The sequence below is a fragment of the Hemiscyllium ocellatum genome, chromosome 38 (assembly GCF_020745735.1).
Source record: "Hemiscyllium ocellatum isolate sHemOce1 chromosome 38, sHemOce1.pat.X.cur, whole genome shotgun sequence".
Lineage (NCBI taxonomy): Eukaryota > Metazoa > Chordata > Chondrichthyes > Orectolobiformes > Hemiscylliidae > Hemiscyllium > Hemiscyllium ocellatum.
Window position 1 is genome coordinate 36,143,374 of NC_083438.1, and position 17,051 is coordinate 36,160,424.

Below are 17,051 nucleotides of genomic sequence, written 5' to 3' on the forward strand. Positions count from 1 at the left end.
TGTAGTGTCTACACGGTCTCGCTAATACACCATGCCCAGGGCATCTTTGCCAGCAGACCAACACAGTCAATAGAGTGCCCTTCATCGTCTAGTTCTTCCTAGGAGTGGATGACTACGCCATGTTCCTCACAGCCTTTAACAAATCATTGATAGAGGCAAATATCTCACCATGATCAACCCTACGTCTCCACTTCTCACCTTCAAACCACCACCCAACCTTAAACAGACCACCGTTCCCAACAAACTGCCCAGCCTTCAGGATCACATTGACCACAACGCCGCACAACCTTGCCACAGCACCCTCTGCAAGACATGTCAGATCATCACCATGGATACTACTATCACACGAGGGAACACCATCAACCACGGGCGTGGCAGAGACTCATGTGACTCGGACAATGTTGTCTACCTCACATACTGCAGGCAAGGCTGCCCCGAGGCACGGTATATTGGTGAGGCCGTGCAGACGCTACAGCAGTAGGTGAATGGACACCGCGCTTAAATAGCCCAGACAGGAATGTTCTCTCCCAGTTGGAGAACAATTCAGGGAGCAAGGTCATTCAGCCTCTGATCTTCTGGTAAACGTCCTCCAAGGGTCGCCTTCGAGATACACAGCAACGCAGAATCATTGAGCAGGAACTGATAGCCAAGTTCTGTACCCATGAGGATGGCTTCATCTGTGATCCTGGGTTCATGTCATTCTACAACTAACCCCACCACACAGTTCTACATCTATAAACACTAACTTCATGTTCAGTTTTGACGCTATCACCTGGATAACCTGCTAGAATCTCTCTACGGTTTTAGTTTGTGTAGTTTTGTATTACTTATTACATTGTTTTGACACTCAGTGTGTGCCTCTTGAACTTACCATGTTATTCCAGTCATGTCAATTCACTCCAGCACCACATTAGTTTTATTTATTGTAATTATGCCTCTGTCTCAATTAATCAGATCATTGACCATCCTTTTACATGATATTCAGGGATTGACACTTCACTCACACCATCCGTCATGTCTGATCACCTGCACGGTTTTGTTACTCAGCCTCTCAATAGCTCTCTTTAGATTGTCTCAATTTCCTGGCATTATTCTGCCATTATCTCTCCGCATGTAACATCTGTCCACGTGAGCTTCCCTCCACTTCACCTGATGAAGGGGCAGCGCTCCGAAAGCTTGTGATTTCAAATAACCTGTTGGAGTATAACCTGGTGTCATGTGATTTCTGACTTTGTGCATCCCAGTCCAACTCTGGCACCTCCACATTATAATGTAGTGAACGAGTTTGTCTTTAGACACGGAGAGGAGCAGAGAAAGGGAAACCTGGGAGGTTCAGTGAAAAGAAGGGAAGTTAGGATGAGGTGATGTCCTTGTGGAGTTATCACGGGCTGTTCATCCAATGTTCTGAGAACCCGAATCCACATTCCACCACAGAGATATCCCCACACTGAAAATCTGGAGATAAACTCAAAAGGAACATGAAACAGTTCATCATTGTTGCTGGATAAAAAGCCATCTGGTTCACTCATATCCATCAGGGAAGGGCAAACCATCATCCCTGTTTGGTCTGACCCGACAGGTGACTCCAGACCCTCAGAAAAGCGCTTCACTGTGAGCTACCAACCCCTCCACCGGGGAAGTTAGGGATGGGTCAGAAATGCTCCTTTAGCCAATCCCAGTGATATACCTTGAATGAGTGAACACAGTGTGAATGAATGTAGATCCATCAGATGGAGAGAATGCGAAAGAAATGATAGTAAAATGAGCGATAAGGACAAATTATGGATGTGTGGAGACAGAAATAGCTTCAGTGATGTGTCTCAAGCTGAAAATATCACTTTAAACCTTAAAGTCTTTGTTTCCTGGAGAACATTTTGAGTGTGCATGATTATAGATCGTGTGAGATTGGTGAAGGGAATCACATAAAACCAAGACACAACATTAACAACGTACATTTTTTTTCTGAAGTCGCACCAATGTGCATTATGTCAGGATTGTGAAAGGAATAAGGTAACACCAAGGCACAAAGTACATACTGTACATTTTTCTTTATTTTTCTTTATTTCCTCCCGAATACTCTCTCGGACGTGAACAGAATCACCTTCAATGTGGTTAAAGGAGAGAAAAGAAGGTGAGGGAAGTTTTCCAGTCAGACGGGAAACTGACCGTTCTCATACCCTTGGACAGGATCCAGCGCACGAGGTAATCCAGACCACTGCCTGCTGGGCGGAATATTAAAATACCATCCAAAATGCGTTGCACTCCACAGGGCTTTGGGGAATGGGGCTATTGGAATGGTGTCTGTGCTGGAAGGGATATCAGGCAGGGTGTTTATTGAGAAGCAGAGTGTGTCAGAGATTTATCAGTCATCTGAAACCTCACAGGAAGAATGAGATGCCCATAAATTGACACCTCTTGAAAAACTGATCTTATTTTCTTTAAGGATGTGGGACAACTGTATTTCTCAAGGAAAGGTTTGATTAGGAGAAGTCAACATGGCTTTGCATGTGGAGATCATGCCTCACAAATTTGTTAGAGTGTATTGATGAAGTGAACAGGAAGGTTGAAAAGGGCCGGCCGATTTGTATTTCAGTTCGGCCATTGATAAGGGTGCTCTGGAAGGTTAGATCGCACGTAATGCAGGATTAGCTGGCAAATTGGATACAAAATTGGCTCGATGGTAGGATGCAGAGCATAGTAGTGGAAGGATGCTTGTCAGACTGGAAGCCTGTGACTAATGGAATGCCTCAGGGGTTGGTGCTGGGACCATTACTGTTTGTTATCTATATCAACCATTTGGATGAGAATGTACAAGTTTTGACATGCTTCGTCAGTTTGCAGATGACACTTAACAAGGTGGTATCTTGGACAGTGAGGAAGGTTATCAGGAATTGTAGCAGGATATTGACACCTGGGGAAATAGGCTGAGAAATGGCAAATGGAGTTTAATGCAGTTAAGTGTTTGGTCTCGCATATTGGGAAAGTCAAATAAAGGGAGGAGTTTCATGGTGAATGGTAGGGCCTTAAGGAGTGCAATGGAACTTGGAGTTCAGGTTCACAGACCTGTGAAAGTGGAATCACAGGTAAACAGGGCAGTGAAGAAGACTTTTGTCACATTGACCTTATCAGTCAGGGCACTGAGTAGTGAAGGTGGGAAGTTATGGTGCAGTTATCCAGGAGCGGCTGCACGGAGACCATTGTGTTCTGTTTTGGTCACTTTGTGATTGGAAGAATGTTATCACACTGGAAAGAATGTAAAAGAAATTTACAAGGATGGTGCCAGGACTCAAGGAACTGAGTTATAGGGAGAGTCTGGAGAAACTAGGACAATTTTCTTTTGAGAATAGGAGACTGAGTGGAGACATTATCGAAGCATCTAGCACCATGAGAGGCATGGATCGGGTAAGTGCACTCAGACATTTTCCCGGGATTGGGAAATTGAGGACGAGAAGGCATCAGCGTAAGGTTAGAGGGGAAAGAATGAAAGGGAACCAGAGAGATTTTTTACACAGAGGGTGATATGGATATGGGATGGGCTGCCAGTGGAAGTGGTTGAGGGGGGTACATTAACAACATTTCAAAGGCATTTGGACAAATACATGGAGAGGAAAAGATTGGAAGGATATGGGCTAAGTACAGGGAAATGGGGGTTAGCGTGGATGGATATTTTGGTTGGCATGGAGCAGTTTGTACCAAAGGGCCTAACTCCATGCTATAGGACACTATGCATCGATGAGAAATGGTGAGAGCACAGAGAGGGACAAAAACTTCAGTCTTAATCACTTTTCTTATTTTGATGTAGGGATACATTCACGGATGAGAGTGAAGGGATATTTCAGAGCCCTCTTCACCTCCTCTCTGAATTTACTCTGGGTCAGAGCATAAAGGGCAGTGTTTGTACAGGAGCTCAGGTAGAAGAGCATTGTCCCAGATATGTCAGCGATCATAACAGGATGGTCATAACTGGGGTAAAAATGGTTGTTGGTAATCTCCATCAGTAAGAAAACACTGACCTTGGGCATCCACAGCAATATAAAACTGCCCGAGACAACAAACAGCAGGATGATGGATTTCCGCCTGTTGACCATCTCTGCATCTCCTCTCTGGTCCCTGTTACTGGGAGCTCGGAGACACCTGCGTGCCCGATTTGCCAAGACAATGTGCCTTACGGTCAGAGCATTGAACAGCAGGATCAGGAGGTAGGGGATCAATGGGTTCAGCAGCTGGTGGAGCCAGAAAAATGCCACCCACCCTGGTAAAATGAAGAACTCTGGTCTGATGCCACAGCCCCAGGGCACACCACCCCATGTACCCCAAGATTGGTATCTGAAGTAAAATGGAATGTTTCTCAAAATGCTCACAGAACAAACCATGGTTATCACTGAGGCTGCTGTTCTGGCAGAGCAATATCTGACTTTCAGATTGTGGCAACAAATGGCCACAAAGCGGTCAATAGTGAATGCAATGGTCAGCCAGACTGAGCAATCTTTCACGGCATAGCCCATGACAATGTTAAAACTGCACACTGCTGTGTAAAACAGGAAGGAAACTGGGAAATATTTGAAAAGCAGTGTTAAAAGTATGATATTGAACACAATGACCAGTAGATCAGCTGTCGCCATGGAAATCAGATAGAGAGAAGTACCTTTGGTGATGCCACACTTTCCGTGAAAGAGAATCACAATCGTCACTAGGTTAGCTGGAAGAGACATTGAAAAGTTATTCCATATGTGGGATCAGAGACCTTCACTGCTCCAGTGTGCACCAAGATCAACAACAACAAGTAAAGGAAAGAATTCAAACAGATGACCACCAGATGCCTCATAGTCCTTTATAGTCTACACTGAAATCTTTTCCAATAATGTTCACCTTATATGTCAGGATATTGATAACCAAAATTGAGTTGTGACAGTCATCTGATTAATTCCAGATGTTAGCAAATTTTGAGAAGCTCAGCGAGCAAATTTACATACAGAATTGCAGATTTACTTTGTTTGGTTTGTGTGGAATGTTAATTGAGGGAGGGATATTGGTGAGGAATCCCAGGAGTACTGATGCCTTCTGACCTTTAATATCCAACAACACAAGCAGAAGTGGCTTTGTCTTGATATCACATCTAAGGTTAGCATCTCAGACTGCCCAATATACCAACAGGACTGCAGGAAAAGATTTGAATATTGCGTTGCAATTCTGAATTTACATTCAACAAAGAATCTTCAGATTTAATGTTTACCACATATTGAACCAAAGTAAGTGAGGAGTGTGAGAAAGTTAAATTAACTGGGACTAATAAATCCAATATAGACAAGTGGATGAACTGGTTGCAAGATGGACAAAATTGTCTCATTCTCCGTCGTTCCACTTCGAACTCTCCCTTGGACAACAAGACAAATGTGCACAGAGTGAATGAGTGATGATACATTTCCAACTGAAGATGGTTTGTGGCTTGGTGTGGAAATGGCAGGGGATGGTTTTCCCATATATCTGCTGCCCTTATCCTTTTAGATGGAAGTGATCATGGTTTTTACAGTGCTGTCTAAGGAGCATTGGTGTATTTCTGCAGTTTAACTTAGCAATGGCATCCACTGTTGGTACCACAGTCCTGCACATTCTTCCAGTTCAGAATGAAAACCAAATTCCATGTTTGCTGTTTGGATTGAACCCCTCTCTCCCATTCCCTTCAGCAGTACATCCCGGTCTCTAAACACTCACTAAAATAAAACATTGTTCCTTCAAAGCTCATTTGTTTCTCTTACCAATTGTATTCTATCTAACAATCCCTTCCAGTCTGCAGGTTGGCCAGTTAGCTTTACATCATTGACACCATCACATGTAGGGCTTACCACAAAGGCTAATTCATTCTGTCAGAATTGGATTCCATTGATCATTCCTGCAATGTTATAAATTACACAAGTGTCCTGCATTCATGGGGATGCATAGACTGATGGATTGGTAGAGCACTGATGGTTCCATTCACCTCATAACACCGGGCTTGTGATGCAGGTTTCTGTACCTCCCCTCAATTTTACACTGTGACCTGTTAGTTTCATCTTTAACCATTCTTAATCAGTGCACATCTTAAAATGTGGAACTGTCATCTCCCTCCAGTCCCTTCGGAATCAGTGAATTGAGCTGACAACAATCCCTGGCTGGAAATGGAAATCTCCGTTCAGTTTTGGTCTGAGTAAGAACTGCAGAGAATCGATTTCCTCGGCTTACAAACATCTAGTCACCAGAACCATTCCACTCCTCTGTTCTATCAACACCATTGATCAGATGAAGCACTTTGTGAAACTTTCCAGTCCCTGGACAGTGTACAATTCTCTAAAATCTCTCTATGTATCCACTGTTACCGAATTTCTTTTTTAAAAGATGTTCATTACAAACTTCACTTTACGGTGCGTGCTCAGGGACAGAATTCAAATCAAAGTAATGGTATTGCTTAAACATCAAGCCAATTTCCAAACCTTGACCTTGTACCACTGTGCACAATGTCTGTTCTCTGCCTAATGAAACTCCTGGTATGGGAGACATCATTTTCCTTTGACTTGTTGTCATAATTTTAATCATCTCTATTGTTGAAAACTGCAGAAATCTACAACACAAAGAGACATGGGGAAACTTGTGAATGAAACACAGAAAGCGAAAATGCAGATGCAGCAGGTAATCGAGAAGGGCCATGGAATGCTGGCCCTTGTTCAAAGGGGGTTAAGAGTAGGGGATTAGTGCAAGGTGCTGGGGAGACCACATCTGGAGAAATGTGAACAGTTTTGATCCCGTTATTTCAGGAAGGTTAGCATTTTGCTTCAGACAGTTCAAAGAATGTTCACCAGAAAGATCCCTGATGTGGAGAGATTGTCTTATGATAGAAGTTTAAACAGGTTGGGACTCTTGTCACTGCAGTTTAGATAATGGAAGGTCATATCATTGTAAGAATGAAGGATCTTAAGGGGCTGGACAGGGGAAATACTAAGACAATGTTTCTCCTCATGGGGAAGTCGAGGCAAAAAAGGGCCCAGTCTCAGCGTATAGGGGTGAAAATTTAAGATTGAGATGAGGAGGGATGTCTAATCTGAGGATTCTGAGTCTTTCATATTCTTGACCATTGATAGCTGTGGGGTATAAAATGACCTTTCGCATATCTTCGGTTCCATGACTAGATTTTTGATCAGTCAAGAATCAAGGGTTATGGGGAAAGAGAAGAATGTGTGGAACGTCGGATCAGCCAAGATTTATTGTTGAAGCAGACTGGAGGGAAAATTCCTTCAAGGTTTATTCTACCGACGTCTCTACACACCCGCGTCCAACCCACCCCACACACACCTCCACATCATCTCAAGTTCCGAGAACATTGAGCAACCTCTCCTCTCTCCACATAACTGATAAAATTCCAATCAATTGGCACTGCAGGTTTCCTCCAATCAGACCATCCACATCCCGCTTCCAAACTAATCCATTAAATATTACACATAAAACACAGACCGAACTATAAACACCACATTCAGTAACGGGGAAGATCTCCTCACCTGGAACACAGACAATTGCAAAGAAATGGAAGAAAGCGAATAAGATCTGTAGAATTATTGGTCCTTGCATTGTTAATGTTGGGTGATCTCATTCATTAACTCTCGCGCAGGGCTTGGAGTCTGGACTGAGCTCCTGAGATAAGAGTCAACACTCCCTTATACATGATCGTAAACACCGTGTGGTGTTAGTTCTAATCTATTAAGCAGTCTCTTTAAAAGCATCCACATTACATTTCACACTCCCACAACACTGGAATATTCCACATGGAAATGAAAAGGGATTGTGAACAGCACTCCCTAAAGAAAATTCCTTGAAAAAAACGTGTTATTTTCCAAACCTTGGTTCTGACAGCATTTGTTTATCTTTATTTTGTTCATCATCTATCTTCTTTCAGTTTTGTTTCATGGGTCAGTCACTCAATCTAGTATGTTATTGTCGATGGTGGGTTTACATCCTGGAATTAAGGGACAGCTATAGGCAGCTGTCCTTTATCTTTTCAAGAGGATGTTCCCAACTGTACTTTGACTTTTCCGTAGCACAGAAATTGTACTTGCAATTGAAATAGTCTTAAAATAATAGAAATCATTATGTTTCTCAAGCAGATTTTTAAAATTCACATCAAACTCTTTTGTAATGAATGTCAATTAGTAACAAACTTACCGCTAAATAAAACAATAAAGCAATTACATGGACTCCAACCGAGCCCATTCCTGCTTCATCAGTTCCATCTTCATTCAACTGAGTCCATTGGAACTCAGCTGAGCTCAGCTCATGGATATTTCACACGTCTGAACTCAGTCTGCTCAAGTTCAAAACAACACCCGGGTACAATGATTCCAATTCTAAAGGAATGTCAGGGCACGTCTAGTACCAGTTATGCGTTTGTGGAGATAGTGGAGACTGCAGTTGCTGGAGATTAGAGTCAAAACGAGTGGTGGTGGAAAAGCACAGAAGGGTCAGGCAGCATCTGAGGAACAGGAGAGTTGATGTTTCAGATCTCAGCTCTTCATCAGGAATGTGAGGGTTAGTGCAAAGTGGGCTGAGAGATAAATAGGAGGGTGGTAACTCGGAATGCAATTGATGGATGAAGGTGAGGGGTGATGGTGATAGTCAGTGTGGCGGGTGGAGCCGATAGGTGGGAAGGAAGGTGGACAGTTAGGACAGTTCAAGAGGGTGGTGTCGAGTTGGAATGTTGGATCTGGGATAAGGTCGGGGGGAGAGGAGATGGGGAAACTGGTGAAATCGACATTGATCCCACGTGGTTGGAGAGTCCTAATGTGGAAGATGAGGCGATCTTCCACCAGACAGCGGGTGGCTAGAGTTTGATGGGGGAGGAGGCCCAGGATCAGCATGTTCACGGTGGTGTGGGAGGGGATGTTGGAGTGGTAGGGGGAGTTGAAGTGGTTGGTCACAGGGCAGAGAGTTTGTTTCGTGTCTGTGTGTGTGTGTGTGTGTCCTGGAAATATTCTCTGAAACATTCAGCAAGTTGGTGCCCTGTCTCCCCGGTGTGTAGGAGACCACATTGAGAGCATCAAGCACAGTTGATGTGGTTCGGGAACATCTCTGTCAGATCTTGAGAGATTCTCTGCGGCCTTGGATGAAGTTGGGGTGAGACGTGATGTGGTAGGTTCTACACCTCTTGCAGTGGCAGGGTAAGGTGGCGTGAGTGAAGGGTGGGTTGGTGGGTGGTGGGCGTGAACCTAATTAGGGAGTCGTAGGGGGAATTGTCTCTGCAGAACAAGGATAAGGATGAAGAGGAAACTACATCCCTGGTTGCAGGGTCTGACTGTAGGTGGCGAAAATGGCAGAGCATGATTTGTTATTTCTGGATATTGGCACTTGGCACATTCCCTTGCCACCACTGTAGTCGTAAAACTTGTGCCCACATCACCCCCTCACCTGAATCTAAGGTCCCAAAGGATCCTTCCACAACCGACAGAGATTTACATGTTCCTCCACACACCTTGTCTCCTGTGCCTATTGCTCTCGATATGGTCTCCTCTGCACTGGGGAGACAGAGCGCCAACTTGCTGAATGTCTCAGAGAACACCTCTGGGACACAGGCATACAGCATCCTCACCAACCTGTGGCTGAAAACTACAACTTCCCCTCCCACTCCACCAAGGACATGCAAGTCCAGGGTCTCCTCCACCGCCAAAGTCTGGCCACCCACTCCCTGGAGGAAGAACACCTCATCTTGTGCCTGGAATCAACATTGACTTGACCAGTTTCCTTCTCTCCTCTACCCCCACCTTATCTCAGATCTAACCCATCAACTTGGCACTGCCCTCTTGAACTGTCCTACCATCCATCCTGCATCACTGTTATCTGCTCCACCCATTGCTCTGAACTATCGCTGTCACCACTTCCACTTTCATTGACCTATCTTCTTTCTAGCTACCTTCACCCCGCCAGCCCCAGTCCCTCCCATCTATCACCCAGCCCCCTTGGACACACTCTCTCACCCCGCATTCCTGATGAAGGGCTTATGCCCAAATCATTGACTCGCTTGCTCCTACTACCAATACTGACCAGTTATGTGATTGAGCCAATCACCAAGTTACTGAATTTGTTCCAGTCCGGTTACTGCGCACTGCTGGACAGATGTGCTGCCAATTTTGTGCTGTGCATTTAAAGCATGGAACCTCTGTTATAAATCCTGACTGATAATGGACTAACTCATCAAAGTATGAATGCAAAAGGACTTACTTTGTTGCATTTTTTTTTATTTTGCACACATTAGGACATCGAGCAAGTATACAACTTCAAGTGGAGCCCCAACAATGATACTGTATGGGTTGGTGTTAAGACATGGACTGGGAATGTTAACACTTACCAATGAACATGGAGCAGTTACTAAGGAAGTGATGAGAGAAATGAGCAGGTCACAAAGTAGGTAAAGGCAGCTTTCCACCTGATGGAGCCACTGGAAATTTGAGTTCTCATGTGATCGAACGACTGAAATGACTCGTGTCACAGAAAGGTCAGTTGTGGTAGTTTCTGCATAACATGAAATTCAACGTTGCATCAAGAAAGCAGATCCATCTCTCCGTGTGTGACAATCAGGGTGAGGAAGTAGAGAAACATTCAAGGTGGTCAGAACAGTGCCATCCTTCCTCAATGGTGTTTGGAATGGAAAGGGAACCCAGTTAGGCTTCAGTTTGATAAACCCATGGTTACACTTGATCTGTGTAAGTTCAACACTGTGTAAGGGACCGCTCCTCAGGAAGGTGGTACTGGCCTTTGGAGAATGTACAGTGTGGATTCAGCTGAATGATACGGGATGGGATTATGTCTGTAAAGGGGGAAAGAGGAACAGGTGTGTGAGTGGGGCATGAAGTGTTAAAATTTGATCCAAGTACATTGAAGGACTGACATCATAAAGTACCTCAATCATTCAGGTAGATTAAGGATCTGGAAACCTTCCCCCCAATCACTAAGCATGCTGGGAATGAATTACATCCTGCATTATTAGCACGGGCACAATTCTCTTCTACAAACAGACAAAGGGTGAGTGTGGAAAATGGAGTTGCACCATCTGACTGAATGATATGCAGCACCAGTGGGCTTCAGAATTCACCCTTTCTGGGTCTCTGAAAGTGGGGTTCAACTCTCCCTTTCAACAGCGGGGTTTTCAGGGAGAGCAGAGGGGAGGTGAGGGAGAGCTGTTAGATCTTCTCTGCTCTCTCTCCAGTGGCAAACACATCCCTTTGGAAATGTGTAGTTTGCTGTCTGTGGTCTAACCAAGTTTATCCCACTGTGCACTGGAAATCAAGCCCCACTATTTCCTGAGTCATCAAAAAGTTGAACACTTATTTAAAGCAACAAGTTGCCCAACAATACACATCATACTACAAGAATACAGGCCTGCAGTTTTCTTTGCTATTTAACTGTTTAATATAATTAAACCAGTTTAAACCAATGACAAAAATTGCCGTGTTGAGTTGCCAAACTGTAATGAAAGTTTAATTGTTAGCTCTTTTATGTAATCCCATTCACACAAGCAAAACCAGAGAAGACACAAATATTATGTTTGTTATAAAATTTCATGAAGGAAACACTATTCAGTCGTTCCAGTTGAGTTGGCAGGGACTGATATGTTGTTCTCTTTAAGATTCTTTTGATCCCTTCCAAATGTTTGATGATGACATGAGTTTGCAGGAACACCAATTCTCAATTTCCCATTCGCTGTTTGAAAATGTGTTGTTTCTGTGTCTCTGGAAGTAACTTCCAATTGTCCTTTTTAACAGAGGGTTTTCAGAGAGAACAGAGGAACACTGAGAAGCATTACCTATCTACCAGGGTGTCTTCATTCAGTTCCCCATGCAGATAGGGCAGAGAGTGATACGCATGCTCTGTCTTCGCAGGCTGGTTCCGAACCCTGTATTCTCCACACAATGGGCTGTCGTGAGTGAGCAAGAGATTGTTACTTTGCTGAGCTCTCCTGAATACACCACAACTGGTGCATGTTGTAAAATGGATTCAAATCGTGTTTCTGATCAGAATGATTCTGAATGCACACACAGACACACACACGCACACATACACGCCCACACGCACACATACACACACAAACACTTAAACTGATGTACACATTCTCACACACACACTCACACATACATACACACACACATACACACACACACACACAGATACACACACGCACACATACACACACACACGTACACACAAACATATGCACACATTCCCACACGCACAAATTCTCACACACACACGTACACTCACACACACACTCATATACCATCCACTCACACATGGACACGTACACACGCGCACACTCTCTTTTTTGGGATTACTTTCTTCTTTAAAGAAAAAACAATGAATATAAATCTCACAATTTCGATGATCGTTCTCTTGTCCATTTCTGACACCGTGCCCTTTTGTTAAAAGCAATACCTTTTCCTACTCGGATCCATGAACCAACAAAGTAAAAGTGCTCTCACTCTCTCGGCGGAGCAGGTACCGACTGTCTGGTGGTGTTTTTTTTTAAGTCGCGGGTATAGTCCAATTTTAACGGCTAAAATTTAAATTTTTTAAGCGCCTAGAGGACCCGGAAGCTGGTGTCGCGCTACCTTACCTGGGAAGGTTTTTTTTTCTTATAAAAGCGCGCAGGCGAGGAACCCGAGGCACTACAGGGGTAGAGCCTCCCACCCGCCCTCCTCCTCTAACCTAATAATAAGACCCGTTGTGGTAAGCAGGTAAGTGCTGCATTTTGCTTGTTTGTTTCTTTAGATCTAGTTTTTAAAATTTACCTTTTAGAGGGATGGCAGCGAAGGCAGTGCAATGTTCCTCTTGCAACATGTGTGAGGTGAGGGAAGCCATTAGCGTCCCTCTTGAACTGTCCTACCATCCATCCTGCATCACTGTTATCTGCTCCACCCATTGCTCTGAACTATCGCTGTCACCACTTCCACTTTCATTGACCTATCTTCTTTCTAGCTACCTTCACCCCGCCAGCCCCAGTCCCTCCCATCTATCACCCAGCCCCCTTGGACACACTCTCTCACCCCGCATTCCTGATGAAGGGCTTATGCCCAAATCATTGACTCGCTTGCTCCTACTACCAATACTGAGCAGTTATGTGATTGAGCCAATCACCAAGTTACTGAATTTGTTCCAGTCCGGTTACTGCGCACTGCTGGACAGATGTGCTGCCAATTTTGTGCTGTGCATTTAAAGCATGGAACCTCTGTTATAAATCCTGACTGATAATGGACTAACTCATCAAAGTATGAATGCAAAAGGACTTACTTTGTTGCATTTTTTTTTATTTTGCACACATTAGGACATCGAGCAAGTATACAACTTCAAGTGGAGCCCCAACAATGATACTGTATGGGTTGGTGTTAAGACATGGACTGGGAATGTTAACACTTACCAATGAACATGGAGCAGTTACTAAGGAAGTGATGAGAGAAATGAGCAGGTCACAAAGTAGGTAAAGGCAGCTTTCCACCTGATGGAGCCACTGGAAATTTGAGTTCTCATGTGATCGAACGACTGAAATGACTCGTGTCACAGAAAGGTCAGTTGTGGTAGTTTCTGCATAACATGAAATTCAACGTTGCATCAAGAAAGCAGATCCATCTCTCCGTGTGTGACAATCAGGGTGAGGAAGTAGAGAAACATTCAAGGTGGTCAGAACAGTGCCATCCTTCCTCAATGGTGTTTGGAATGGAAAGGGAACCCAGTTAGGCTTCAGTTTGATAAACCCATGGTTACACTTGATCTGTGTAAGTTCAACACTGTGTAAGGGACCGCTCCTCAGGAAGGTGGTACTGGCCTTTGGAGAATGTACAGTGTGGATTCAGCTGAATGATACGGGATGGGATTATGTCTGTAAAGGGGGAAAGAGGAACAGGTGTGTGAGTGGGGCATGAAGTGTTAAAATTTGATCCAAGTACATTGAAGGACTGACATCATAAAGTACCTCAATCATTCAGGTAGATTAAGGATCTGGAAACCTTCCCCCCAATCACTAAGCATGCTGGGAATGAATTACATCCTGCATTATTAGCACGGGCACAATTCTCTTCTACAAACAGACAAAGGGTGAGTGTGGAAAATGGAGTTGCACCATCTGACTGAATGATATGCAGCACCAGTGGGCTTCAGAATTCACCCTTTCTGGGTCTCTGAAAGTGGGGTTCAACTCTCCCTTTCAACAGCGGGGTTTTCAGGGAGAGCAGAGGGGAGGTGAGGGAGAGCTGTTAGATCTTCTCTGCTCTCTCTCCAGTGGCAAACACATCCCTTTGGAAATGTGTAGTTTGCTGTCTGTGGTCTAACCAAGTTTATCCCACTGTGCACTGGAAATCAAGCCCCACTATTTCCTGAGTCATCAAAAAGTTGAACACTTATTTAAAGCAACAAGTTGCCCAACAATACACATCATACTACAAGAATACAGGCCTGCAGTTTTCTTTGCTATTTAACTGTTTAATATAATTAAACCAGTTTAAACCAATGACAAAAATTGCCGTGTTGAGTTGCCAAACTGTAATGAAAGTTTAATTGTTAGCTCTTTTATGTAATCCCATTCACACAAGCAAAACCAGAGAAGACACAAATATTATGTTTGTTATAAAATTTCATGAAGGAAACACTATTCAGTCGTTCCAGTTGAGTTGGCAGGGACTGATATGTTGTTCTCTTTAAGATTCTTTTGATCCCTTCCAAATGTTTGATGATGACATGAGTTTGCAGGAACACCAATTCTCAATTTCCCATTCGCTGTTTGAAAATGTGTTGTTTCTGTGTCTCTGGAAGTAACTTCCAATTGTCCTTTTTAACAGAGGGTTTTCAGAGAGAACAGAGGAACACTGAGAAGCATTACCTATCTACCAGGGTGTCTTCATTCAGTTCCCCATGCAGATAGGGCAGAGAGTGATACGCATGCTCTGTCTTCGCAGGCTGGTTCCGAACCCTGTATTCTCCACACAATGGGCTGTCGTGAGTGAGCAAGAGATTGTTACTTTGCTGAGCTCTCCTGAATACACCACAACTGGTGCATGTTGTAAAATGGATTCAAATCGTGTTTCTGATCAGAATGATTCTGAATGCACACACAGACACACACACGCACACATACACGCCCACACGCACACATACACACACAAACACTTAAACTGATGTACACATTCTCACACACACACTCACACATACATACACACACACATACACACACACACACACAGATACACACACGCACACATACACACACACACGTACACACAAACATATGCACACATTCCCACACGCACAAATTCTCACACACACACGTACACTCACACACACACTCATATACCATCCACTCACACATGGACACGTACACACGCGCACACTCTCTTTTTTGGGATTACTTTCTTCTTTAAAGAAAAAACAATGAATATAAATCTCACAATTTCGATGATCGTTCTCTTGTCCATTTCTGACACCGTGCCCTTTTGTTAAAAGCAATACCTTTTCCTACTCGGATCCATGAACCAACAAAGTAAAAGTGCTCTCACTCTCTCGGCGGAGCAGGTACCGACTGTCTGGTGGTGTTTTTTTTTAAGTCGCGGGTATAGTCCAATTTTAACGGCTAAAATTTAAATTTTTTAAGCGCCTAGAGGACCCGGAAGCTGGTGTCGCGCTACCTTACCTGGGAAGGTTTTTTTTTCTTATAAAAGCGCGCAGGCGAGGAACCCGAGGCACTACAGGGGTAGAGCCTCCCACCCGCCCTCCTCCTCTAACCTAATAATAAGACCCGTTGTGGTAAGCAGGTAAGTGCTGCATTTTGCTTGTTTGTTTCTTTAGATCTAGTTTTTAAAATTTACCTTTTAGAGGGATGGCAGCGAAGGCAGTGCAATGTTCCTCTTGCAACATGTGTGAGGTGAGGGAAGCCATTAGCGTCCCTGCTGATTACACTTGCAAGAAGTACACTCATCTCCAGCTCCTCCAAGACCGTGTTAGGGAACTGGAGCTGGAGTTGGATGAGCTGAGGATCATTCGGGAGGCAGAGGTGGTCATAGGTCAGAGCTTTAGGGAAGTAGTTACTCCGAAAGTTATAGAGAGATGGGTGACAGTGAGGGGGAGTGGGAGGAAGCAGCCAGTGCAGGGACCTCCTGCGGTCATTCCCCTCAAGAACAAGTATACCGTTTTGGATACTTGTGGGGGGGACGACTTACCAGGGGTAAGCAACGAGTTTCAGGCCTCTGGCACGGAGCCTGTCCCCGTTGCTCAGAAGGGAAGGGCGGAGAAAGGTAGAGCGATTGTTATTGGGCACAGATAGTTCGGGGCACAGATAGGCGGTTTTGTGGGGGCGACAGAGACTCACGATTGGTATGTTGCCTCCCAGGTGCAAGGGTACGTGATATCTCTGAACGTGTTTTCTGGATCCTTAAGGGGGAGGGGGAGCGGCCCCAAATCGTGGTCCATGTTGGCACCAACGATATAGGTAGGAAGAGGGGTGAGGATGTTAGGCAGGCTTTCAGGGAGCTAGGTTGGAAGGTTGGAACTTTATCTTCTACACTTTGAGCAAAGATCACTTTAGAATTCAGGAAATGAGTACCCAACATTGAACAACATCCGATAAGCACTAATCTCATTGATTCAAGATATTTCTTGCTACCTTAGTGTGGGATATTGACTGAGCGAGGGAGATTGGTGAGGAAACCCAGGATTACTAGTGTGTTGGGATCTTTCTTATCCAATAACACAGGCAGAAGTGCCTTTGGCTTGAAATCACATCCAAGAGCAGCCTCTCAGACTGCCCAGTACCTGGCAGCATTACTCTGCAGGACAGGGTGTGAATAATGTGCTACAATTCTGGAACTCACTTTCAACACAGAATCTTCAGATTCAACTTTTACCACACATTGAATCAAAGTTCGTGAAGAGGGTCAGAAAGCTAAACGAAGGGGAGTCACCAATACACAATACGCAATTTGGAGAGCTAACTACAAGATTGTCTCATTCAAAGTTGTTCCACACAGAGCTCTCCCTTGTACAGTGAGATAAATGTG